The sequence below is a fragment of the Rhinoderma darwinii genome, unplaced genomic scaffold (genome assembly GCF_050947455.1).
Source record: "Rhinoderma darwinii isolate aRhiDar2 unplaced genomic scaffold, aRhiDar2.hap1 Scaffold_1522, whole genome shotgun sequence".
Lineage (NCBI taxonomy): Eukaryota > Metazoa > Chordata > Amphibia > Anura > Rhinodermatidae > Rhinoderma > Rhinoderma darwinii.
The window spans coordinates 1-25,452 of NW_027461977.1; the positions used below are offsets into that span (position 1 = coordinate 1).

The 25,452-nt window shown below is 47.8% G+C and overlaps 17 non-coding genes across 17 annotated transcripts; all 17 read right to left on the reverse strand.

Annotated features, from left to right (window-relative positions):
• Window positions 1–527: 527 nt before the first annotated feature.
• On the reverse strand, window positions 528–718 carry LOC142699437 (U2 spliceosomal RNA). Its single transcript, XR_012866288.1, has one exon. It is a non-coding gene; the product is annotated as a U2 spliceosomal RNA (small nuclear RNA).
• A 1,304-nt stretch (window positions 719–2,022) lies between these two features.
• Window positions 2,023–2,213, reverse strand: LOC142699217 (U2 spliceosomal RNA). The gene has a single exon (XR_012866092.1). It is a non-coding gene; the product is annotated as a U2 spliceosomal RNA (small nuclear RNA).
• Window positions 2,214–3,502: 1,289 nt separating this feature from the next.
• Window positions 3,503–3,693, reverse strand: LOC142699211 (U2 spliceosomal RNA). Its single transcript, XR_012866086.1, has one exon. It is a non-coding gene; the product is annotated as a U2 spliceosomal RNA (small nuclear RNA).
• Window positions 3,694–4,970: 1,277 nt separating this feature from the next.
• Window positions 4,971–5,161, reverse strand: LOC142699334 (U2 spliceosomal RNA). Its single transcript, XR_012866197.1, has one exon. It is a non-coding gene; the product is annotated as a U2 spliceosomal RNA (small nuclear RNA).
• A 1,281-nt stretch (window positions 5,162–6,442) lies between these two features.
• On the reverse strand, window positions 6,443–6,633 carry LOC142699413 (U2 spliceosomal RNA). Its single transcript, XR_012866266.1, has one exon. It is a non-coding gene; the product is annotated as a U2 spliceosomal RNA (small nuclear RNA).
• Window positions 6,634–7,930: 1,297 nt separating this feature from the next.
• On the reverse strand, window positions 7,931–8,121 carry LOC142699425 (U2 spliceosomal RNA). The gene has a single exon (XR_012866277.1). It is a non-coding gene; the product is annotated as a U2 spliceosomal RNA (small nuclear RNA).
• Window positions 8,122–9,405: 1,284 nt separating this feature from the next.
• On the reverse strand, window positions 9,406–9,596 carry LOC142699395 (U2 spliceosomal RNA). The gene has a single exon (XR_012866253.1). It is a non-coding gene; the product is annotated as a U2 spliceosomal RNA (small nuclear RNA).
• Window positions 9,597–10,876: 1,280 nt separating this feature from the next.
• LOC142699229 (U2 spliceosomal RNA) lies at window positions 10,877–11,067 on the reverse strand. Its single transcript, XR_012866103.1, has one exon. It is a non-coding gene; the product is annotated as a U2 spliceosomal RNA (small nuclear RNA).
• Window positions 11,068–12,379: 1,312 nt separating this feature from the next.
• LOC142699242 (U2 spliceosomal RNA) lies at window positions 12,380–12,570 on the reverse strand. Its single transcript, XR_012866114.1, has one exon. It is a non-coding gene; the product is annotated as a U2 spliceosomal RNA (small nuclear RNA).
• Window positions 12,571–13,854: 1,284 nt separating this feature from the next.
• LOC142699254 (U2 spliceosomal RNA) lies at window positions 13,855–14,045 on the reverse strand. Its single transcript, XR_012866125.1, has one exon. It is a non-coding gene; the product is annotated as a U2 spliceosomal RNA (small nuclear RNA).
• Window positions 14,046–15,333: 1,288 nt separating this feature from the next.
• Window positions 15,334–15,524, reverse strand: LOC142699267 (U2 spliceosomal RNA). Its single transcript, XR_012866136.1, has one exon. It is a non-coding gene; the product is annotated as a U2 spliceosomal RNA (small nuclear RNA).
• A 1,288-nt stretch (window positions 15,525–16,812) lies between these two features.
• On the reverse strand, window positions 16,813–17,003 carry LOC142699279 (U2 spliceosomal RNA). Its single transcript, XR_012866147.1, has one exon. It is a non-coding gene; the product is annotated as a U2 spliceosomal RNA (small nuclear RNA).
• Window positions 17,004–18,287: 1,284 nt separating this feature from the next.
• LOC142699291 (U2 spliceosomal RNA) lies at window positions 18,288–18,478 on the reverse strand. Its single transcript, XR_012866158.1, has one exon. It is a non-coding gene; the product is annotated as a U2 spliceosomal RNA (small nuclear RNA).
• Window positions 18,479–19,758: 1,280 nt separating this feature from the next.
• Window positions 19,759–19,949, reverse strand: LOC142699303 (U2 spliceosomal RNA). The gene has a single exon (XR_012866169.1). It is a non-coding gene; the product is annotated as a U2 spliceosomal RNA (small nuclear RNA).
• Window positions 19,950–21,229: 1,280 nt separating this feature from the next.
• LOC142699315 (U2 spliceosomal RNA) lies at window positions 21,230–21,420 on the reverse strand. Its single transcript, XR_012866180.1, has one exon. It is a non-coding gene; the product is annotated as a U2 spliceosomal RNA (small nuclear RNA).
• Window positions 21,421–22,716: 1,296 nt separating this feature from the next.
• On the reverse strand, window positions 22,717–22,907 carry LOC142699327 (U2 spliceosomal RNA). Its single transcript, XR_012866191.1, has one exon. It is a non-coding gene; the product is annotated as a U2 spliceosomal RNA (small nuclear RNA).
• A 1,288-nt stretch (window positions 22,908–24,195) lies between these two features.
• Window positions 24,196–24,386, reverse strand: LOC142699340 (U2 spliceosomal RNA). The gene has a single exon (XR_012866203.1). It is a non-coding gene; the product is annotated as a U2 spliceosomal RNA (small nuclear RNA).
• Between the last annotated feature and the right edge of the window lie 1,066 nt (window positions 24,387–25,452).

Below are 25,452 nucleotides of genomic sequence, written 5' to 3' on the forward strand. Positions count from 1 at the left end.
CTTTGTTGCAACTGCAATTCTTACTTCTTCTTGAAATGTAGGGACGACAGTACATTCCATCACATCCATCTAGTGTACACAGGTAGGTCCATTGTGGCGGGCAGGCGAGCGGGCGGGCTGCTTTATTGGCTGTTTGCTGTTCCCCTACTCCACTCCACTATTTGACTGTTGTGCTGCATCAATCAATCAATCAATCAATCAATCAATCAATCAATCAATCAATCAATCAGTGGCTGGCTCAGGTGCAGCTCTTTAACTTACCTAAAAGGGAGGGCGGAGAGAAGACAAGGAAGGTGAATGAGGTGTTCCAATGTGAAATGCCGGAAACACAGAAACACAGACGACACACAACAAGAGGTGGCAATCTATTCATTAATTGCATTTAATCAATGAGCTCATTATCACTCATGCATTGTCCAACAGGTGTTGAAATAATGGGATTAAAAGGGGAGATCCCTTCAGAAAGACAGAAACAATAGCAAAGACAAAAAACACTTTTGGAATCTGCTTTTAGTCAACACATAAGGAAAGGGTGCACCGGTCCTGGAAATACTGCAATACCAGGTCAATGCGTGGAGTGGACAGAGCAAGCTCTATTTCCATCTCCCTGTTCTAAAAATCCATTTAATATATGGTCCCCAGATAGGGGACGTATCAGATATTAAACTGATAAGAACAGATACTACACTTGATCTTAGCCAAAAGGCCGAGAAGCGATAACCCGAACGGGCCGCGCGTTGCCCGAGCCTGCCCGATACTGCTGTTCAGCCCTTGCAGCGATTCAGCCTACTTCTAGGCAATTCCATGGGGCCCTGCAGGCTCACACACTCACAGCTACACGGGAGGTGAATAAAGGCCGGAGAGGAAGCCAGACAGGATTTGCTTCTTTTGCTTGCACCACAATGCAGTGCTGAAAGAGGAGGAATCTACATAAAAACGCCTTCCTGGCAACGCCCAAATGCCCTGCTGCCATGCAGATAAACACTGGCAGCGGCAGCAAGTGCATGCCCACAGCCACCCCTTGTTCCTTCACACCTTGTATCAGCTGTAATCCAGTCCAGTCCAGTGCTGCCTGCTGAGCAGCACTGACCAACACTGCCTGGGCCCAGGCTTTTATCTCTGAGGCCCCATTATGATGTCAGAAAGCTGGCTCTGGAATCCTGAGGGCTCCACTATGACACGTGCAAAGTTCCGTCTGAACTTTATATAAGACGGTGAGGCTCAGTCAGTCACTCAGTGTTGCCTGAGAGGGCAACACTGCAACAGCCGGCCGCCAGGCTGTCTTTTTTTTGCACAGCTAGTTGCCTCCAGGAGGCCACAAGAGGGAGACAAGGGACTGCAAAATGGAAAATAGGCATCCACCAACTTTACAGACAACTTCTCCTTGCTCCTACAACCTCCATCCTTGCACAGTTTGTTATTCTTCTAGGTAACATAGTAACAAATCCAAATTGCTGCTCTCTTTGTAGGCAAGCAAGGCTTTGTTGCAACTGCAATTCTTACTTCTTCTTGAAATGTAGGGACGACAGTACATTCCATCACATCCATCTAGTGTACACAGGTAGGTCCATTGTGGCGGGCAGGCGAGCGGGCGGGCTGCTTTATTGGCTGTTTGCTGTTCCCCTACTCCACTCCACTATTTGACTGTTGTGCTGCATCAATCAATCAATCAATCAATCAATCAATCAATCAATCAATCAATCAATCAATCAATCAATCAATCAGTGGCTGGCTCAGGTGCAGCTCTTTAACTTACCTAAAAGGGAGGGCGGAGAGAAGACAAGGAAGGTGAATGAGGTGTTCCAATGTGAAATGCCGGAAACACAGAAACACAGACGACACACAACAAGAGGTGGCAATCTATTCATTAATTGCATTTAATCAATGAGCTCATTATCACTCATGCATTGTCCAACAGGTGTTGAAATAATGGGATTAAAAGGGGAGATCCCTTCAGAAAGACAGAAACAATAGCAAAGACAAAAAACACTTTTGGAATCTGCTTTTAGTCAACACATAAGGAAAGGGTGCACCGGTCCTGGAAATACTGCAATACCAGGTCAATGCGTGGAGTGGACAGAGCAAGCTCTATTTCCATCTCCCTGTTCTAAAAATCCATTTAATATATGGTCCCCAGATAGGGGACGTATCAGATATTAAACTGATAAGAACAGATACTACACTTGATCTTAGCCAAAAGGCCGAGAAGCGATAACCCGAACGGGCCGCGCGTTGCCCGAGCCTGCCCGATACTGCTGTTCAGCCCTTGCAGCGATTCAGCCTACTTCTAGGCAATTCCATGGGGCCCTGCAGGCTCACACACTCACAGCTACACGGGAGGTGAATAAAGGCCGGAGAGGAAGCCAGACAGGATTTGCTTCTTTTGCTTGCACCACAATGCAGTGCTGAAAGAGGAGGAATCTACATAAAAACGCCTTCCTGGCAACGCCCAAATGCCCTGCTGCCATGCAGATAAACACTGGCAGCGGCAGCAAGTGCATGCCCACAGCCACCCCTTGTTCCTTCACACCTTGTATCAGCTGTAATCCAGTCCAGTCCAGTGCTGCCTGCTGAGCAGCACTGACCAACACTGCCTGGGCCCAGGCTTTTATCTCTGAGGCCCCATTATGATGTCAGAAAGCTGGCTCTGGAATCCTGAGGGCTCCACTATGACACGTGCAAAGTTCCGTCTGAACTTTATATAAGACGGTGAGGCTCAGTCAGTCACTCAGTGTTGCCTGAGAGGGCAACACTGCAACAGCCGGCCGCCAGGCTGTCTTTTTTTTGCACAGCTAGTTGCCTCCAGGAGGCCACAAGAGGGAGACAAGGGACTGCAAAATGGAAAATAGGCATCCACCAACTTTACAGACAACTTCTCCTTGCTCCTACAACCTCCATCCTTGCACAGTTTGTTATTCTTCTAGGTAACATAGTAACAAATCCAAATTGCTGCTCTCTTTGTAGGCAAGCAAGGCTTTGTTGCAACTGCAATTCTTACTTCTTCTTGAAATGTAGGGACGACAGTACATTCCATCACATCCATCTAGTGTACACAGGTAGGTCCATTGTGGCGGGCAGGCGAGCGGGCGGGCTGCTTTATTGGCTGTTTGCTGTTCCCCTACTCCACTCCACTATTTGACTGTTGTGCTGCATCAATCAATCAATCAATCAATCAATCAATCAATCAATCAATCAATCAATCAGTGGCTGGCTCAGGTGCAGCTCTTTAACTTACCTAAAAGGGAGGGCGGAGAGAAGACAAGGAAGGTGAATGAGGTGTTCCAATGTGAAATGCCGGAAACACAGAAACACAGACGACACACAACAAGAGGTGGCAATCTATTCATTAATTGCATTTAATCAATGAGCTCATTATCACTCATGCATTGTCCAACAGGTGTTGAAATAATGGGATTAAAAGGGGAGATCCCTTCAGAAAGACAGAAACAATAGCAAAGACAAAAAAACACTTTTGGAATCTGCTTTTAGTCAACACATAAGGAAAGGGTGCACCGCTCCTGGAAATACTGCAATACCAGGTCAATGCGTGGAGTGGACAGAGCAAGCTCTATTTCCATCTCCCTGTTCTAAAAATCCATTTAATATATGGTCCCCAGATAGGGGACGTATCAGATATTAAACTGATAAGAACAGATACTACACTTGATCTTAGCCAAAAGGCCGAGAAGCGATAACCCGAACGGGCCGCGCGTTGCCCGAGCCTGCCCGATACTGCTGTTCAGCCCTTGCAGCGATTCAGCCTACTTCTAGGCAATTCCATGGGGCCCTGCAGGCTCACACACTCACAGCTACACGGGAGGTGAATAAAGGCCGGAGAGGAAGCCAGACAGGATTTGCTTCTTTTGCTTGCACCACAATGCAGTGCTGAAAGAGGAGGAATCTACATAAAAACGCCTTCCTGGCAACGCCCAAATGCCCTGCTGCCATGCAGATAAACACTGGCAGCGGCAGCAAGTGCATGCCCACAGCCACCCCTTGTTCCTTCACACCTTGTATCAGCTGTAATCCAGTCCAGTCCAGTGCTGCCTGCTGAGCAGCACTGACCAACACTGCCTGGGCCCAGGCTTTTATCTCTGAGGCCCCATTATGATGTCAGAAAGCTGGCTCTGGAATCCTGAGGGCTCCACTATGACACGTGCAAAGTTCCGTCTGAACTTTATATAAGACGGTGAGGCTCAGTCAGTCACTCAGTGTTGCCTGAGAGGGCAACACTGCAACAGCCGGCCGCCAGGCTGTCTTTTTTTTGCACAGCTAGTTGCCTCCAGGAGGCCACAAGAGGGAGACAAGGGACTGCAAAATGGAAAATAGGCATCCACCAACTTTACAGACAACTTCTCCTTGCTCCTACAACCTCCATCCTTGCACAGTTTGTTATTCTTCTAGGTAACATAGTAACAAATCCAAATTGCTGCTCTCTTTGTAGGCAAGCAAGGCTTTGTTGCAACTGCAATTCTTACTTCTTCTTGAAATGTAGGGACGACAGTACATTCCATCACATCCATCTAGTGTACACAGGTAGGTCCATTGTGGCGGGCAGGCGAGCGGGCGGGCTGCTTTATTGGCTGTTTGCTGTTCCCCTACTCCACTCCACTATTTGACTGTTGTGCTGCATCAATCAATCAATCAATCAATCAATCAATCAATCAATCAGTGGCTGGCTCAGGTGCAGCTCTTTAACTTACCTAAAAGGGAGGGCGGAGAGAAGACAAGGAAGGTGAATGAGGTGTTCCAATGTGAAATGCCGGAAACACAGAAACACAGACGACACACAACAAGAGGTGGCAATCTATTCATTAATTGCATTTAATCAATGAGCTCATTATCACTCATGCATTGTCCAACAGGTGTTGAAATAATGGGATTAAAAGGGGAGATCCCTTCAGAAAGACAGAAACAATAGCAAAGACAAAAAAACACTTTTGGAATCTGCTTTTAGTCAACACATAAGGAAAGGGTGCACCGCTCCTGGAAATACTGCAATACCAGGTCAATGCGTGGAGTGGACAGAGCAAGCTCTATTTCCATCTCCCTGTTCTAAAAATCCATTTAATATATGGTCCCCAGATAGGGGACGTATCAGATATTAAACTGATAAGAACAGATACTACACTTGATCTTAGCCAAAAGGCCGAGAAGCGATAACCCGAACGGGCCGCGCGTTGCCCGAGCCTGCCCGATACTGCTGTTCAGCCCTTGCAGCGATTCAGCCTACTTCTAGGCAATTCCATGGGGCCCTGCAGGCTCACACACTCACAGCTACACGGGAGGTGAATAAAGGCCGGAGAGGAAGCCAGACAGGATTTGCTTCTTTTGCTTGCACCACAATGCAGTGCTGAAAGAGGAGGAATCTACATAAAAACGCCTTCCTGGCAACGCCCAAATGCCCTGCTGCCATGCAGATAAACACTGGCAGCGGCAGCAAGTGCATGCCCACAGCCACCCCTTGTTCCTTCACACCTTGTATCAGCTGTAATCCAGTCCAGTCCAGTGCTGCCTGCTGAGCAGCACTGACCAACACTGCCTGGGCCCAGGCTTTTATCTCTGAGGCCCCATTATGATGTCAGAAAGCTGGCTCTGGAATCCTGAGGGCTCCACTATGACACGTGCAAAGTTCCGTCTGAACTTTATATAAGACGGTGAGGCTCAGTCAGTCACTCAGTGTTGCCTGAGAGGGCAACACTGCAACAGCCGGCCGCCAGGCTGTCTTTTTTTTGCACAGCTAGTTGCCTCCAGGAGGCCACAAGAGGGAGACAAGGGACTGCAAAATGGAAAATAGGCATCCACCAACTTTACAGACAACTTCTCCTTGCTCCTACAACCTCCATCCTTGCACAGTTTGTTATTCTTCTAGGTAACATAGTAACAAATCCAAATTGCTGCTCTCTTTGTAGGCAAGCAAGGCTTTGTTGCAACTGCAATTCTTACTTCTTCTTGAAATGTAGGGACGACAGTACATTCCATCACATCCATCTAGTGTACACAGGTAGGTCCATTGTGGCGGGCAGGCGAGCGGGCGGGCTGCTTTATTGGCTGTTTGCTGTTCCCCTACTCCACTCCACTATTTGACTGTTGTGCTGCATCAATCAATCAATCAATCAATCAATCAATCAATCAATCAATCAGTGGCTGGCTCAGGTGCAGCTCTTTAACTTACCTAAAAGGGAGGGCGGAGAGAAGACAAGGAAGGTGAATGAGGTGTTCCAATGTGAAATGCCGGAAACACAGAAACACAGACCACACACAACAAGAGGTGGCAATCTATTCATTAATTGCATTTAATCAATGAGCTCATTATCACTCATGCATTGTCCAACAGGTGTTGAAATAATGGGATTAAAAGGGGAGATCCCTTCAGAAAGACAGAAACAATAGCAAAGACAAAAAAACACTTTTGGAATCTGCTTTTAGTCAACACATAAGGAAAGGGTGCACCGCTCCTGGAAATACTGCAATACCAGGTCAATGCGTGGAGTGGACAGAGCAAGCTCTATTTCCATCTCCCTGTTCTAAAAATCCATTTAATATATGGTCCCCAGATAGGGGACGTATCAGATATTAAACTGATAAGAACAGATACTACACTTGATCTTAGCCAAAAGGCCGAGAAGCGATAACCCGAACGGGCCGCGCGTTGCCCGAGCCTGCCCGATACTGCTGTTCAGCCCTTGCAGCGATTCAGCCTACTTCTAGGCAATTCCATGGGGCCCTGCAGGCTCACACACTCACAGCTACACGGGAGGTGAATAAAGGCCGGAGAGGAAGCCAGACAGGATTTGCTTCTTTTGCTTGCACCACAATGCAGTGCTGAAAGAGGAGGAATCTACATAAAAACGCCTTCCTGGCAACGCCCAAATGCCCTGCTGCCATGCAGATAAACACTGGCAGCGGCAGCAAGTGCATGCCCACAGCCACCCCTTGTTCCTTCACACCTTGTATCAGCTGTAATCCAGTCCAGTCCAGTGCTGCCTGCTGAGCAGCACTGACCAACACTGCCTGGGCCCAGGCTTTTATCTCTGAGGCCCCATTATGATGTCAGAAAGCTGTCTCTGGAATCCTGAGGGCTCCACTATGACACGTGCAAAGTTCCGTCTGAACTTTATATAAGACGGTGAGGCTCAGTCAGTCACTCAGTGTTGCCTGAGAGGGCAACACTGCAACAGCCGGCCGCCAGGCTGTCTTTTTTTTGCACAGCTAGTTGCCTCCAGGAGGCCACAAGAGGGAGACAAGGGACTGCAAAATGGAAAATAGGCATCCACCAACTTTACAGACAACTTCTCCTTGCTCCTACAACCTCCATCCTTGCACAGTTTGTTATTCTTCTAGGTAACATAGTAACAAATCCAAATTGCTGCTCTCTTTGTAGGCAAGCAAGGCTTTGTTGCAACTGCAATTCTTACTTCTTCTTGAAATGTAGGGACGACAGTACATTCCATCACATCCATCTAGTGTACACAGGTAGGTCCATTGTGTTGGGCAGGCGAGCGGGCGGGCTGCTTTATTGGCTGTTTGCTGTTCCCCTACTCCACTCCACTATTTGACTGTTGTGCTGCATCAATCAATCAATCAATCAATCAATCAATCAATCAATCAATCAATCAATCAATCAATCAGTGGCTGGCTCAGGTGCAGCTCTTTAACTTACCTAAAAGGGAGGGCGGAGAGAAGACAAGGAAGGTGAATGAGGTGTTCCAATGTGAAATGCCGGAAACACAGAAACACAGACGACACACAACAAGAGGTGGCAATCTATTCATTAATTGCATTTAATCAATGAGCTCATTATCACTCATGCATTGTCCAACAGGTGTTGAAATAATGGGATTAAAAGGGGAGATCCCTTCAGAAAGACAGAAACAATAGCAAAGACAAAAAAACACTTTTGGAATCTGCTTTTAGTCAACACATAAGGAAAGGGTGCACCGCTCCTGGAAATACTGCAATACCAGGTCAATGCGTGGAGTGGACAGAGCAAGCTCTATTTCCATCTCCCTGTTCTAAAAATCCATTTAATATATGGTCCCCAGATAGGGGACGTATCAGATATTAAACTGATAAGAACAGATACTACACTTGATCTTAGCCAAAAGGCCGAGAAGCGATAACCCGAACGGGCCGCGCGTTGCCCGAGCCTGCCCGATACTGCTGTTCAGCCCTTGCAGCGATTCAGCCTACTTCTAGGCAATTCCATGGGGCCCTGCAGGCTCACACACTCACAGCTACACGGGAGGTGAATAAAGGCCGGAGAGGAAGCCAGACAGGATTTGCTTCTTTTGCTTGCACCACAATGCAGTGCTGAAAGAGGAGGAATCTACATAAAAACGCCTTCCTGGCAACGCCCAAATGCCCTGCTGCCATGCAGATAAACACTGGCAGCGGCAGCAAGTGCATGCCCACAGCCACCCCTTGTTCCTTCACACCTTGTATCAGCTGTAATCCAGTCCAGTCCAGTGCTGCCTGCTGAGCAGCACTGACCAACACTGCCTGGGCCCAGGCTTTTATCTCTGAGGCCCCATTATGATGTCAGAAAGCTGGCTCTGGAATCCTGAGGGCTCCACTATGACACGTGCAAAGTTCCGTCTGAACTTTATATAAGACGGTGAGGCTCAGTCAGTCACTCAGTGTTGCCTGAGAGGGCAACACTGCAACAGCCGGCCGCCAGGCTGTCTTTTTTTTGCACAGCTAGTTGCCTCCAGGAGGCCACAAGAGGGAGACAAGGGACTGCAAAATGGAAAATAGGCATCCACCAACTTTACAGACAACTTCTCCTTGCTCCTACAACCTCCATCCTTGCACAGTTTGTTATTCTTCTAGGTAACATAGTAACAAATCCAAATTGCTGCTCTCTTTGTAGGCAAGCAAGGCTTTGTTGCAACTGCAATTCTTACTTCTTCTTGAAATGTAGGGACGACAGTACATTCCATCACATCCATCTAGTGTACACAGGTAGGTCCACTGTGGCGGGCAGGCGAGCGGGCGGGCTGCTTTATTGGCTGTTTGCTGTTCCCCTACTCCACTCCACTATTTGACTGTTGTGCTGCATCAATCAATCAATCAATCAATCAATCAATCAATCAATCAATCAATCAGTGGCTGGCTCAGGTGCAGCTCTTTAACTTACCTAAAAGGGAGGGCGGAGAGAAGACAAGGAAGGTGAATGAGGTGTTCCAATGTGAAATGCCGGAAACACAGAAACACAGACGACACACAACAAGAGGTGGCAATCTATTCATTAATTGCATTTAATCAATGAGCTCATTATCACTCATGCATTGTCCAACAGGTGTTGAAATAATGGGATTAAAAGGGGAGATCCCTTCAGAAAGACAGAAACAATAGCAAAGACAAAAAACACTTTTGGAATCTGCTTTTAGTCAACACATAAGGAAAGGGTGCACCGGTCCTGGAAATACTGCAATACCAGGTCAATGCGTGGAGTGGACAGAGCAAGCTCTATTTCCATCTCCCTGTTCTAAAAATCCATTTAATATATGGTCCCCAGATAGGGGAAGTATCAGATATTAAACTGATAAGAACAGATACTACACTTGATCTTAGCCAAAAGGCCGAGAAGCGATAACCCGAACGGGCCGCGCGTTGCCCGAGCCTGCCCGATACTGCTGTTCAGCCCTTGCAGCGATTCAGCCTACTTCTAGGCAATTCCATGGGGCCCTGCAGGCTCACACACTCACAGCTACACGGGAGGTGAATAAAGGCCGGAGAGGAAGCCAGACAGGATTTGCTTCTTTTGCTTGCACCACAATGCAGTGCTGAAAGAGGAGGAATCTACATAAAAACGCCTTCCTGGCAACGCCCAAATGCCCTGCTGCCATGCAGATAAACACTGGCAGCGGCAGCAAGTGCATGCCCACAGCCACCCCTTGTTCCTTCACACCTTGTATCAGCTGTAATCCAGTCCAGTCCAGTGCTGCCTGCTGAGCAGCACTGACCAACACTGCCTGGGCCCAGGCTTTTATCTCTGAGGCCCCATTATGATGTCAGAAAGCTGGCTCTGGAATCCTGAGGGCTCCACTATGACACGTGCAAAGTTCCGTCTGAACTTTATATAAGACGGTGAGGCTCAGTCAGTCACTCAGTGTTGCCTGAGAGGGCAACACTGCAACAGCCGGCCGCCAGGCTGTCTTTTTTTTGCACAGCTAGTTGCCTCCAGGAGGCCACAAGAGGGAGACAAGGGACTGCAAAATGGAAAATAGGCATCCACCAACTTTACAGACAACTTCTCCTTGCTCCTACAACCTCCATCCTTGCACAGTTTGTTATTCTTCTAGGTAACATAGTAACAAATCCAAATTGCTGCTCTCTTTGTAGGCAAGCAAGGCTTTGTTGCAACTGCAATTCTTACTTCTTCTTGAAATGTAGGGACGACAGTACATTCCATCACATCCATCTAGTGTACACAGGTAGGTCCATTGTGGCGGGCAGGCGAGCGGGCGGGCTGCTTTATTGGCTGTTTGCTGTTCCCCTACTCCACTCCACTATTTGACTGTTGTGCTGCATCAATCAATCAATCAATCAATCAATCAATCAATCAATCAATCAGTGGCTGGCTCAGGTGCAGCTCTTTAACTTACCTAAAAGGGAGGGCGGAGAGAAGACAAGGAAGGTGAATGAGGTGTTCCAATGTGAAATGCCGGAAACACAGAAACACAGACGACACACAACAAGAGGTGGCAATCTATTCATTAATTGCATTTAATCAATGAGCTCATTATCACTCATGCATTGTCCAACAGGTGTTGAAATAATGGGATTAAAAGGGGAGATCCCTTCAGAAAGACAGAAACAATAGCAAAGACAAAAAACACTTTTGGAATCTGCTTTTAGTCAACACATAAGGAAAGGGTGCACCGGTCCTGGAAATACTGCAATACCAGGTCAATGCGTGGAGTGGACAGAGCAAGCTCTATTTCCATCTCCCTGTTCTAAAAATCCATTTAATATATGGTCCCCAGATAGGGGACGTATCAGATATTAAACTGATAAGAACAGATACTACACTTGATCTTAGCCAAAAGGCCGAGAAGCGATAACCCGAACGGGCCGCGCGTTGCCCGAGCCTGCCCGATACTGCTGTTCAGCCCTTGCAGCGATTCAGCCTACTTCTAGGCAATTCCATGGGGCCCTGCAGGCTCACACACTCACAGCTACACGGGAGGTGAATAAAGGCCGGAGAGGAAGCCAGACAGGATTTGCTTCTTTTGCTTGCACCACAATGCAGTGCTGAAAGAGGAGGAATCTACATAAAAACGCCTTCCTGGCAACGCCCAAATGCCCTGCTGCCATGCAGATAAACACTGGCAGCGGCAGCAAGTGCATGCCCACAGCCACCCCTTGTTCCTTCACACCTTGTATCAGCTGTAATCCAGTCCAGTCCAGTGCTGCCTGCTGAGCAGCACTGACCAACACTGCCTGGGCCCAGGCTTTTATCTCTGAGGCCCCATTATGATGTCAGAAAGCTGGCTCTGGAATCCTGAGGGCTCCACTATGACACGTGCAAAGTTCCGTCTGAACTTTATATAAGACGGTGAGGCTCAGTCAGTCACTCAGTGTTGCCTGAGAGGGCAACACTGCAACAGCCGGCCGCCAGGCTGTCTTTTTTTTGCACAGCTAGTTGCCTCCAGGAGGCCACAAGAGGGAGACAAGGGACTGCAAAATGGAAAATAGGCATCCACCAACTTTACAGACAACTTCTCCTTGCTCCTACAACCTCCATCCTTGCACAGTTTGTTATTCTTCTAGGTAACATAGTAACAAATCCAAATTGCTGCTCTCTTTGTAGGCAAGCAAGGCTTTGTTGCAACTGCAATTCTTACTTCTTCTTGAAATGTAGGGACGACAGTACATTCCATCACATCCATCTAGTGTACACAGGTAGGTCCATTGTGGCGGGCAGGCGAGCGGGCGGGCTGCTTTATTGGCTGTTTGCTGTTCCCCTACTCCACTCCACTATTTGACTGTTGTGCTGCATCAATCAATCAATCAATCAATCAATCAATCAATCAATCAATCAATCAATCAATCAATCAATCAATCAATCAATCAGTGGCTGGCTCAGGTGCAGCTCTTTAACTTACCTAAAAGGGAGGGCGGAGAGAAGACAAGGAAGGTGAATGAGGTGTTCCAATGTGAAATGCCGGAAACACAGAAACACAGACGACACACAACAAGAGGTGGCAATCTATTCATTAATTGCATTTAATCAATGAGCTCATTATCACTCATGCATTGTCCAACAGGTGTTGAAATAATGGGATTAAAAGGGGAGATCCCTTCAGAAAGACAGAAACAATAGCAAAGACAAAAAACACTTTTGGAATCTGCTTTTAGTCAACACATAAGGAAAGGGTGCACCGGTCCTGGAAATACTGCAATACCAGGTCAATGCGTGGAGTGGACAGAGCAAGCTCTATTTCCATCTCCCTGTTCTAAAAATCCATTTAATATATGGTCCCCAGATAGGGGACGTATCAGATATTAAACTGATAAGAACAGATACTACACTTGATCTTAGCCAAAAGGCCGAGAAGCGATAACCCGAACGGGCCGCGCGTTGCCCGAGCCTGCCCGATACTGCTGTTCAGCCCTTGCAGCGATTCAGCCTACTTCTAGGCAATTCCATGGGGCCCTGCAGGCTCACACACTCACAGCTACACGGGAGGTGAATAAAGGCCGGAGAGGAAGCCAGACAGGATTTGCTTCTTTTGCTTGCACCACAATGCAGTGCTGAAAGAGGAGGAATCTACATAAAAACGCCTTCCTGGCAACGCCCAAATGCCCTGCTGCCATGCAGATAAACACTGGCAGCGGCAGCAAGTGCATGCCCACAGCCACCCCTTGTTCCTTCACACCTTGTATCAGCTGTAATCCAGTCCAGTCCAGTGCTGCCTGCTGAGCAGCACTGACCAACACTGCCTGGGCCCAGGCTTTTATCTCTGAGGCCCCATTATGATGTCAGAAAGCTGGCTCTGGAATCCTGAGGGCTCCACTATGACACGTGCAAAGTTCCGTCTGAACTTTATATAAGACGGTGAGGCTCAGTCAGTCACTCAGTGTTGCCTGAGAGGGCAACACTGCAACAGCCGGCCGCCAGGCTGTCTTTTTTTTGCACAGCTAGTTGCCTCCAGGAGGCCACAAGAGGGAGACAAGGGACTGCAAAATGGAAAATAGGCATCCACCAACTTTACAGACAACTTCTCCTTGCTCCTACAACCTCCATCCTTGCACAGTTTGTTATTCTTCTAGGTAACATAGTAACAAATCCAAATTGCTGCTCTCTTTGTAGGCAAGCAAGGCTTTGTTGCAACTGCAATTCTTACTTCTTCTTGAAATGTAGGGACGACAGTACATTCCATCACATCCATCTAGTGTACACAGGTAGGTCCATTGTGGCGGGCAGGCGAGCGGGCGGGCTGCTTTATTGGCTGTTTGCTGTTCCCCTACTCCACTCCACTATTTGACTGTTGTGCTGCATCAATCAATCAATCAATCAATCAATCAATCAATCAATCAATCAATCAGTGGCTGGCTCAGGTGCAGCTCTTTAACTTACCTAAAAGGGAGGGCGGAGAGAAGACAAGGAAGGTGAATGAGGTGTTCCAATGTGAAATGCCGGAAACACAGAAACACAGACGACACACAACAAGAGGTGGCAATCTATTCATTAATTGCATTTAATCAATGAGCTCATTATCACTCATGCATTGTCCAACAGGTGTTGAAATAATGGGATTAAAAGGGGAGATCCCTTCAGAAAGACAGAAACAATAGCAAAGACAAAAAACACTTTTGGAATCTGCTTTTAGTCAACACATAAGGAAAGGGTGCACCGGTCCTGGAAATACTGCAATACCAGGTCAATGCGTGGAGTGGACAGAGCAAGCTCTATTTCCATCTCCCTGTTCTAAAAATCCATTTAATATATGGTCCCCAGATAGGGGACGTATCAGATATTAAACTGATAAGAACAGATACTACACTTGATCTTAGCCAAAAGGCCGAGAAGCGATAACCCGAACGGGCCGCGCGTTGCCCGAGCCTGCCCGATACTGCTGTTCAGCCCTTGCAGCGATTCAGCCTACTTCTAGGCAATTCCATGGGGCCCTGCAGGCTCACACACTCACAGCTACACGGGAGGTGAATAAAGGCCGGAGAGGAAGCCAGACAGGATTTGCTTCTTTTGCTTGCACCACAATGCAGTGCTGAAAGAGGAGGAATCTACATAAAAACGCCTTCCTGGCAACGCCCAAATGCCCTGCTGCCATGCAGATAAACACTGGCAGCGGCAGCAAGTGCATGCCCACAGCCACCCCTTGTTCCTTCACACCTTGTATCAGCTGTAATCCAGTCCAGTCCAGTGCTGCCTGCTGAGCAGCACTGACCAACACTGCCTGGGCCCAGGCTTTTATCTCTGAGGCCCCATTATGATGTCAGAAAGCTGGCTCTGGAATCCTGAGGGCTCCACTATGACACGTGCAAAGTTCCGTCTGAACTTTATATAAGACGGTGAGGCTCAGTCAGTCACTCAGTGTTGCCTGAGAGGGCAACACTGCAACAGCCGGCCGCCAGGCTGTCTTTTTTTTGCACAGCTAGTTGCCTCCAGGAGGCCACAAGAGGGAGACAAGGGACTGCAAAATGGAAAATAGGCATCCACCAACTTTACAGACAACTTCTCCTTGCTCCTACAACCTCCATCCTTGCACAGTTTGTTATTCTTCTAGGTAACATAGTAACAAATCCAAATTGCTGCTCTCTTTGTAGGCAAGCAAGGCTTTGTTGCAACTGCAATTCTTACTTCTTCTTGAAATGTAGGGACGACAGTACATTCCATCACATCCATCTAGTGTACACAGGTAGGTCCATTGTGGCGGGCAGGCGAGCGGGCGGGCTGCTTTATTGGCTGTTTGCTGTTCCCCTACTCCACTCCACTATTTGACTGTTGTGCTGCATCAATCAATCAATCAATCAATCAATCAATCAATCAATCAATCAATCAATCAGTGGCTGGCTCAGGTGCAGCTCTTTAACTTACCTAAAAGGGAGGGCGGAGAGAAGACAAGGAAGGTGAATGAGGTGTTCCAATGTGAAATGCCGGAAACACAGAAACACAGACGACACACAACAAGAGGTGGCAATCTATTCATTAATTGCATTTAATCAATGAGCTCATTATCACTCATGCATTGTCCAACAGGTGTTGAAATAATGGGATTAAAAGGGGAGATCCCTTCAGAAAGACAGAAACAATAGCAAAGACAAAAAACACTTTTGGAATCTGCTTTTAGTCAACACATAAGGAAAGGGTGCACCGGTCCTGGAAATACTGCAATACCAGGTCAATGCGTGGAGTGGACAGAGCAAGCTCTATTTCCATCTCCCTGTTCTAAAAATCCATTTAATATATGGTCCCCAGATAGGGGACGTATCAGATATTAAACTGATAAGAACAGATACTACACTTGATCTTAGCCAAAAGGCCGAGAAGCGATAACCCGAACGGGCCGCGCGTTGCCCGAGCCTGCCCGATACTGCTGTTCAGCCCTTGCAGCGATTCAGCCTACTTCTAGGCAATTCCATGGGGCCCTGCAGGCTCACACACTCACAGCTACACGGGAGGTGAATAAAGGCCGGAGAGGAAGCCAGACAGGATTTGCTTCTTTTGCTTGCACCACAATGCAGTGCTGAAAGAGGAGGAATCTACATAAAAACGCCTTCCTGGCAACGCCCAAATGCCCTGCTGCCATGCAGATAAACACTGGCAGCGGCAGCAAGTGCATGCCCACAGCCACCCCTTGTTCCTTCACACCTTGTATCAGCTGTAATCCAGTCCAGTCCAGTGCTGCCTGCTGAGCAGCACTGACCAACACTGCCTGGGCCCAGGCTTTTATCTCTGAGGCCCCATTATGATGTCAGAAAGCTGGCTCTGGAATCCTGAGGGCTCCACTATGACACGTGCAAAGTTCCGTCTGAACTTTATATAAGACGGTGAGGCTCAGTCAGTCACTCAGTGTTGCCTGAGAGGGCAACACTGCAACAGCCGGCCGCCAGGCTGTCTTTTTTTTGCACAGCTAGTTGCCTCCAGGAGGCCACAAGAGGGAGACAAGGGACTGCAAAATGGAAAATAGGCATCCACCAACTTTACAGACAACTTCTCCTTGCTCCTACAACCTCCATCCTTGCACAGTTTGTTATTCTTCTAGGTAACATAGTAACAAATCCAAATTGCTGCTCTCTTTGTAGGCAAGCAAGGCTTTGTTGCAACTGCAATTCTTACTTCTTCTTGAAATGTAGGGACGACAGTACATTCCATCACATCCATCTAGTGTACACAGGTAGGTCCATTGTGGCGGGCAGGCGAGCGGGCGGGCTGCTTTATTGGCTGTTTGCTGTTCCCCTACTCCACTCCACTATTTGACTGTTGTGCTGCATCAATCAATCAATCAATCAATCAATCAATCAATCAATCAATCAATCAATCAGTGGCTGGCTCAGGTGCAGCTCTTTAACTTACCTAAAAGGGAGGGCGGAGAGAAGACAAGGAAGGTGAATGAGGTGTTCCAATGTGAAATGCCGGAAACACAGAAACACAGACGACACACAACAAGAGGTGGCAATCTATTCATTAATTGCATTTAATCAATGAGCTCATTATCACTCATGCATTGTCCAACAGGTGTTGAAATAATGGGATTAAAAGGGGAGATCCCTTCAGAAAGACAGAAACAATAGCAAAGACAAAAAACACTTTTGGAATCTGCTTTTAGTCAACACATAAGGAAAGGGTGCACCGGTCCTGGAAATACTGCAATACCAGGTCAATGCGTGGAGTGGACAGAGCAAGCTCTATTTCCATCTCCCTGTTCTAAAAATCCATTTAATATATGGTCCCCAGATAGGGGACGTATCAGATATTAAACTGATAAGAACAGATACTACACTTGATCTTAGCCAAAAGGCCGAGAAGCGATAACCCGAACGGGCCGCGCGTTGCCCGAGCCTGCCCGATACTGCTGTTCAGCCCTTGCAGCGATTCAGCCTACTTCTAGGCAATTCCATGGGGCCCTGCAGGCTCACACACTCACAGCTACACGGGAGGTGAATAAAGGCCGGAGAGGAAGCCAGACAGGATTTGCTTCTTTTGCTTGCACCACAATGCAGTGCTGAAAGAGGAGGAATCTACATAAAAACGCCTTCCTGGCAACGCCCAAATGCCCTGCTGCCATGCAGATAAACACTGGCAGCGGCAGCAAGTGCATGCCCACAGCCACCCCTTGTTCCTTCACACCTTGTATCAGCTGTAATACAGTCCAGTCCAGTGCTGCCTGCTGAGCAGCACTGACCAACACTGCCTGGGCCCAGGCTTTTATCTCTGAGGCCCCATTATGATGTCAGAAAGCTGGCTCTGGAATCCTGAGGGCTCCACTATGACACGTGCAAAGTTCCGTCTGAACTTTATATAAGACGGTGAGGCTCAGTCAGTCACTCAGTGTTGCCTGAGAGGGCAACACTGCAACAGCCGGCCGCCAGGCTGTCTTTTTTTTGCACAGCTAGTTGCCTCCAGGAGGCCACAAGAGGGAGACAAGGGACTGCAAAATGGAAAATAGGCATCCACCAACTTTACAGACAACTTCTCCTTGCTCCTACAACCTCCATCCTTGCACAGTTTGTTATTCTTCTAGGTAACATAGTAACAAATCCAAATTGCTGCTCTCTTTGTAGGCAAGCAAGGCTTTGTTGCAACTGCAATTCTTACTTCTTCTTGAAATGTAGGGACGACAGTACATTCCATCACATCCATCTAGTGTACACAGGTAGGTCCATTGTGGCGGGCAGGCGAGCGGGCGGGCTGCTTTATTGGCTGTTTGCTGTTCCCCTACTCCACTCCACTATTTGACTGTTGTGCTGCATCAATCAATCAATCAATCAATCAATCAATCAATCAATCAATCAATCAGTGGCTGGCTCAGGTGCAGCTCTTTAACTTACCTAAAAGGGAGGGCGGAGAGAAGACAAGGAAGGTGAATGAGGTGTTCCAATGTGAAATGCCGGAAACACAGAAACACAGACGACACACAACAAGAGGTGGCAATCTATTCATTAATTGCATTTAATCAATGAGCTCATTATCACTCATGCATTGTCCAACAGGTGTTGAAATAATGGGATTAAAAGGGGAGATCCCTTCAGAAAGACAGAAACAATAGCAAAGACAAAAAACACTTTTGGAATCTGCTTTTAGTCAACACATAAGGAAAGGGTGCACCGGTCCTGGAAATACTGCAATACCAGGTCAATGCGTGGAGTGGACAGAGCAAGCTCTATTTCCATCTCCCTGTTCTAAAAATCCATTTAATATATGGTCCCCAGATAGGGGACGTATCAGATATTAAACTGATAAGAACAGATACTACACTTGATCTTAGCCAAAAGGCCGAGAAGCGATAACCCGAACGGGCCGCGCGTTGCCCGAGCCTGCCCGATACTGCTGTTCAGCCCTTGCAGCGATTCAGCCTACTTCTAGGCAATTCCATGGGGCCCTGCAGGCTCACACACTCACAGCTACACGGGAGGTGAATAAAGGCCGGAGAGGAAGCCAGACAGGATTTGCTTCTTTTGCTTGCACCACAATGCAGTGCTGAAAGAGGAGGAATCTACATAAAAACGCCTTCCTGGCAACGCCCAAATGCCCTGCTGCCATGCAGATAAACACTGGCAGCGGCAGCAAGTGCATGCCCACAGCCACCCCTTGTTCCTTCACACCTTGTATCAGCTGTAATACAGTCCAGTCCAGTGCTGCCTGCTGAGCAGCACTGACCAACACTGCCTGGGCCCAGGCTTTTATCTCTGAGGCCCCATTATGATGTCAGAAAGCTGGCTCTGGAATCCTGAGGGCTCCACTATGACACGTGCAAAGTTCCGTCTGAACTTTATATAAGACGGTGAGGCTCAGTCAGTCACTCAGTGTTGCCTGAGAGGGCAACACTGCAACAGCCGGCCGCCAGGCTGTCTTTTTTTTGCACAGCTAGTTGCCTCCAGGAGGCCACAAGAGGGAGACAAGGGACTGCAAAATGGATAATAGGCATCCACCAACTTTACAGACAACTTCTCCTTGCTCCTACAACCTCCATCCTTGCACAGTTTGTTATTCTTCTAGGTAACATAGTAACAAATCCAAATTGCTGCTCTCTTTGTAGGCAAGCAAGGCTTTGTTGCAACTGCAATTCTTACTTCTTCTTGAAATGTAGGGACGACAGTACATTCCATCACATCCATCTAGTGTACACAGGTAGGTCCATTGTGGCGGGCAGGCGAGCGGGCGGGCTGCTTTATTGGCTGTTTGCTGTTCCCCTACTCCACTCCACTATTTGACTGTTGTGCTGCATCAATCAATCAATCAATCAATCAATCAATCAATCAATCAATCAGTGGCTGGCTCAGGTGCAGCTCTTTAACTTACCTAAAAGGGAGGGCGGAGAGAAGACAAGGAAGGTGAATGAGGTGTTCCAATGTGAAATGCCGGAAACACAGAAACACAGACGACACACAACAAGAGGTGGCAATCTATTCATTAATTGCATTTAATCAATGAGCTCATTATCACTCATGCATTGTCCAACAGGTGTTGAAATAATGGGATTAAAAGGGGAGATCCCTTCAGAAAGACAGAAACAATAGCAAAGACAAAAAACACTTTTGGAATCTGCTTTTAGTCAACACATAAGGAAAGGGTGCACCGGTCCTGGAAATACTGCAATACCAGGTCAATGCGTGGAGTGGACAGAGCAAGCTCTATTTCCATCTCCCTGTTCTAAAAATCCATTTAATATATGGTCCCCAGATAGGGGACGTATCAGATATTAAACTGATAAGAACAGATACTACACTTGATCTTAGCCAAAAGGCCGAGAAGCGATAACCCGAACGGGCCGCGCGTTGCCCGAGCCTGCCCGATACTGCTGTTCAGCCCTTGCAGCGATTCAGCCTACTTCTAGGCAATTCCATGGGGCCCTGCAGGCTCACACACTCACAGCTACACGGGAGGTGAATAAAGGCCGGAGAGGAAGCCAGACAGGATTTGCTTCTTTTGCTTGCACCACAATGCAGTGCTGAAAGAGGAGGAATCTACATAAAAACGCCTTCCTGGCAACGCCCAAATGCCCTGCTGCCATGCAGATAAACACTGGCAGCGGCAGCAAGTGCATGCCCACAGCCACCCCTTGTTCCTTCACACCTTGTATCAGCTGTAATCCAGTCCAGTCCAGTGCTGCCTGCTGAGCAGCACTGACCAACACTGCCTGGGCCCAGGCTTTTATCTCTGAGGCCCCATTATGATGTCAGAAAGCTGGCTCTGGAATCCTGAGGGCTCCACTATGACACGTGCAAAGTTCCGTCTGAACTTTATATAAGACGGTGAGGCTCAGTCAGTCACTCAGTGTTGCCTGAGAGGGCAACACTGCAACAGCCGGCCGCCAGGCTGTCTTTTTTTTGCACAGCTAGTTGCCTCCAGGAGGCCACAAGAGGGAGACAAGGGACTGCAAAATGGAAAATAGGCATCCACCAACTTTACAGACAACTTCTCCTTGCTCCTACAACCTCCATCCTTGCACAGTTTGTTATTCTTCTAGGTAACATAGTAACAAATCCAAATTGCTGCTCTCTTTGTAGGCAAGCAAGGCTTTGTTGCAACTGCAATTCTTACTTCTTCTTGAAATGTAGGGACGACAGTACATTCCATCACATCCATCTAGTGTACACAGGTAGGTCCATTGTGGCGGGCAGGCGAGCGGGCGGGCTGCTTTATTGGCTGTTTGCTGTTCCCCTACTCCACTCCACTATTTGACTGTTGTGCTGCATCAATCAATCAATCAATCAATCAATCAATCAATCAATCAATCAGTGGCTGGCTCAGGTGCAGCTCTTTAACTTACCTAAAAGGGAGGGCGGAGAGAAGACAAGGAAGGTGAATGAGGTGTTCCAATGTGAAATGCCGGAAACACAGAAACACAGACGACACACAACAAGAGGTGGCAATCTATTCATTAATTGCATTTAATCAATGAGCTCATTATCACTCATGCATTGTCCAACAGGTGTTGAAATAATGGGATTAAAAGGGGAGATCCCTTCAGAAAGACAGAAACAATAGCAAAGACAAAAAACACTTTTGGAATCTGCTTTTAGTCAACACATAAGGAAAGGGTGCACCGGTCCTGGAAATACTGCAATACCAGGTCAATGCGTGGAGTGGACAGAGCAAGCTCTATTTCCATCTCCCTGTTCTAAAAATCCATTTAATATATGGTCCCCAGATAGGGGACGTATCAGATATTAAACTGATAAGAACAGATACTACACTTGATCTTAGCCAAAAGGCCGAGAAGCGATAACCCGAACGGGCCGCGCGTTGCCCGAGCCTGCCCGATACTGCTGTTCAGCCCTTGCAGCGATTCAGCCTACTTCTAGGCAATTCCATGGGGCCCTGCAGGCTCACACACTCACAGCTACACGGGAGGTGAATAAAGGCCGGAGAGGAAGCCAGACAGGATTTGCTTCTTTTGCTTGCACCACAATGCAGTGCTGAAAGAGGAGGAATCTACATAAAAACGCCTTCCTGGCAACGCCCAAATGCCCTGCTGCCATGCAGATAAACACTGGCAGCGGCAGCAAGTGCATGCCCACAGCCACCCCTTGTTCCTTCACACCTTGTATCAGCTGTAATCCAGTCCAGTCCAGTGCTGCCTGCTGAGCAGCACTGACCAACACTGCCTGGGCCCAGGCTTTTATCTCTGAGGCCCCATTATGATGTCAGAAAGCTGGCTCTGGAATCCTGAGGGCTCCACTATGACACGTGCAAAGTTCCGTCTGAACTTTATATAAGACGGTGAGGCTCAGTCAGTCACTCAGTGTTGCCTGAGAGGGCAACACTGCAACAGCCGGCCGCCAGGCTGTCTTTTTTTTGCACAGCTAGTTGCCTCCAGGAGGCCACAAGAGGGAGACAAGGGACTGCAAAATGGAAAATAGGCATCCACCAACTTTACAGACAACTTCTCCTTGCTCCTACAACCTCCATCCTTGCACAGTTTGTTATTCTTCTAGGTAACATAGTAACAAATCCAAATTGCTGCTCTCTTTGTAGGCAAGCAAGGCTTTGTTGCAACTGCAATTCTTACTTCTTCTTGAAATGTAGGGACGACAGTACATTCCATCACATCCATCTAGTGTACACAGGTAGGTCCATTGTGGCGGGCAGGCGAGCGGGCGGGCTGCTTTATTGGCTGTTTGCTGTTCCCCTACTCCACTCCACTATTTGACTGTTGTGCTGCATCAATCAATCAATCAATCAATCAATCAATCAATCAATCAATCAATCAATCAATCAATCAGTGGCTGGCTCAGGTGCAGCTCTTTAACTTACCTAAAAGGGAGGGCGGAGAGAAGACAAGGAAGGTGAATGAGGTGTTCCAATGTGAAATGCCGGAAACACAGAAACACAGACGACACACAACAAGAGGTGGCAATCTATTCATTAATTGCATTTAATCAATGAGCTCATTATCACTCATGCATTGTCCAACAGGTGTTGAAATAATGGGATTAAAAGGGGAGATCCCTTCAGAAAGACAGAAACAATAGCAAAGACAAAAAACACTTTTGGAATCTGCTTTTAGTCAACACATAAGGAAAGGGTGCACCGGTCCTGGAAATACTGCAATACCAGGTCAATGCGTGGAGTGGACAGAGCAAGCTCTATTTCCATCTCCCTGTTCTAAAAATCCATTTAATATATGGTCCCCAGATAGGGGACGTATCAGATATTAAACTGATAAGAACAGATACTACACTTGATCTTAGCCAAAAGGCCGAGAAGCGATAACCCGAACGGGCCGCGCGTTGCCCGAGCCTGCCCGATACTGCTGTTCAGCCCTTGCAGCGATTCAGCCTACTTCTAGGCAATTCCATGGGGCCCTGCAGGCTCACACACTCACAGCTACACGGGAGGTGAATAAAGGCCGGAGAGGAAGCCAGACAGGATTTGCTTCTTTTGCTTGCACCACAATGCAGTGCTGAAAGAGGAGGAATCTACATAAAAACGCCTTCCTGGCAACGCCCAAATGCCCTGCTGCCATGCAGATAAACACTGGCAGCGGCAGCAAGTGCATGCCCACAGCCACCCCTTGTTCCTTCACACCTTGTATCAGCTGTAATCCAGTCCAGTCCAGTGCTGCCTGCTGAGCAGCACTGACCAACACTGCCTGGGCCCAGGCTTTTATCTCTGAGGCCCCATTATGATGTCAGAAAGCTGGCTCTGGAATCCTGAGGGCTCCACTATGACACGTGCAAAGTTCCGTCTGAACTTTATATAAGACGGTGAGGCTCAGTCAGTCACTCAGTGTTGCCTGAGAGGGCAACACTGCAACAGCCGGCCGCCAGGCTGTCTTTTTTTTGCACAGCTAGTTGCCTCCAGGAGGCCACAAGAGGGAGACAAGGGACTGCAAAATGGAAAATAGGCATCCACCAACTTTACAGACAACTTCTCCTTGCTCCTACAACCTCCATCCTTGCACAGTTTGTTATTCTTCTAGGTAACATAGTAACAAATCCAAATTGCTGCTCTCTTTGTAGGCAAGCAAGGCTTTGTTGCAACTGCAATTCTTACTTCTTCTTGAAATGTAGGGACGACAGTACATTCCATCACATCCATCTAGTGTACACAGGTAGGTCCATTGTGGCGGGCAGGCGAGCGGGCGGGCTGCTTTATTGGCTGTTTGCTGTTCCCCTACTCCACTCCACTATTTGACTGTTGTGCTGCATCAATCAATCAATCAATCAATCAATCAATCAATCAATCAATCAATCAATCAGTGGCTGGCTCAGGTGCAGCTCTTTAACTTACCTAAAAGGGAGGGCGGAGAGAAGACAAGGAAGGTGAATGAGGTGTTCCAATGTGAAATGCCGGAAACACAGAAACACAGACGACACACAACAAGAGGTGGCAATCTATTCATTAATTGCATTTAATCAATGAGCTCATTATCACTCATGCATTGTCCAACAGGTGTTGAAATAATGGGATTAAAAGGGGAGATCCCTTCAGAAAGACAGAAACAATAGCAAAGACAAAAAACACTTTTGGAATCTGCTTTTAGTCAACACATAAGGAAAGGGTGCACCGGTCCTGGAAATACTGCAATACCAGGTCAATGCGTGGAGTGGACAGAGCAAGCTCTATTTCCATCTCCCTGTTCTAAAAATCCATTTAATATATGGTCCCCAGATAGGGGACGTATCAGATATTAAACTGATAAGAACAGATACTACACTTGATCTTAGCCAAAAGGCCGAGAAGCGATAACCCGAACGGGCCGCGCGTTGCCCGAGCCTGCCCGATACTGCTGTTCAGCCCTTGCAGCGATTCAGCCTACTTCTAGGCAATTCCATGGGGCCCTGCAGGCTCACACACTCACAGCTACACGGGAGGTGAATAAAGGCCGGAGAGGAAGCCAGACAGGATTTGCTTCTTTTGCTTGCACCACAATGCAGTGCTGAAAGAGGAGGAATCTACATAAAAACGCCTTCCTGGCAACGCCCAAATGCCCTGCTGCCATGCAGATAAACACTGGCAGCGGCAGCAAGTGCATGCCCACAGCCACCCCTTGTTCCTTCACACCTTGTATCAGCTGTAATCCAGTCCAGTCCAGTGCTGCCTGCTGAGCAGCACTGACCAACACTGCCTGGGCCCAGGCTTTTATCTCTGAGGCCCCATTATGATGTCAGAAAGCTGGCTCTGGAATCCTGAGGGCTCCACTATGACACGTGCAAAGTTCCGTCTGAACTTTATATAAGACGGTGAGGCTCAGTCAGTCACTCAGTGTTGCCTGAGAGGGCAACACTGCAACAGCCGGCCGCCAGGCTGTCTTTTTTTTGCACAGCTAGTTGCCTCCAGGAGGCCACAAGAGGGAGACAAGGGACTGCAAAATGGAAAATAGGCATCCACCAACTTTACAGACAACTTCTCCTTGCTCCTACAACCTCCATCCTTGCACAGTTTGTTATTCTTCTAGGTAACATAGTAACAAATCCAAATTGCTGCTCTCTTTGTAGGCAAGCAAGGCTTTGTTGCAACTGCAATTCTTACTTCTTCTTGAAATGTAGGGACGACAGTACATTCCATCACATCCATCTAGTGTACACAGGTAGGTCCATTGTGGCGGGCAGGCGAGCGGGCGGGCTGCTTTATTGGCTGTTTGCTGTTCCCCTACTCCACTCCACTATTTGACTGTTGTGCTGCATCAATCAATCAATCAATCAATCAATCAATCAATCAATCAATCAGTGGCTGGCTCAGGTGCAGCTCTTTAACTTACCTAAAAGGGAGGGCGGAGAGAAGACAAGGAAGGTGAATGAGGTGTTCCAATG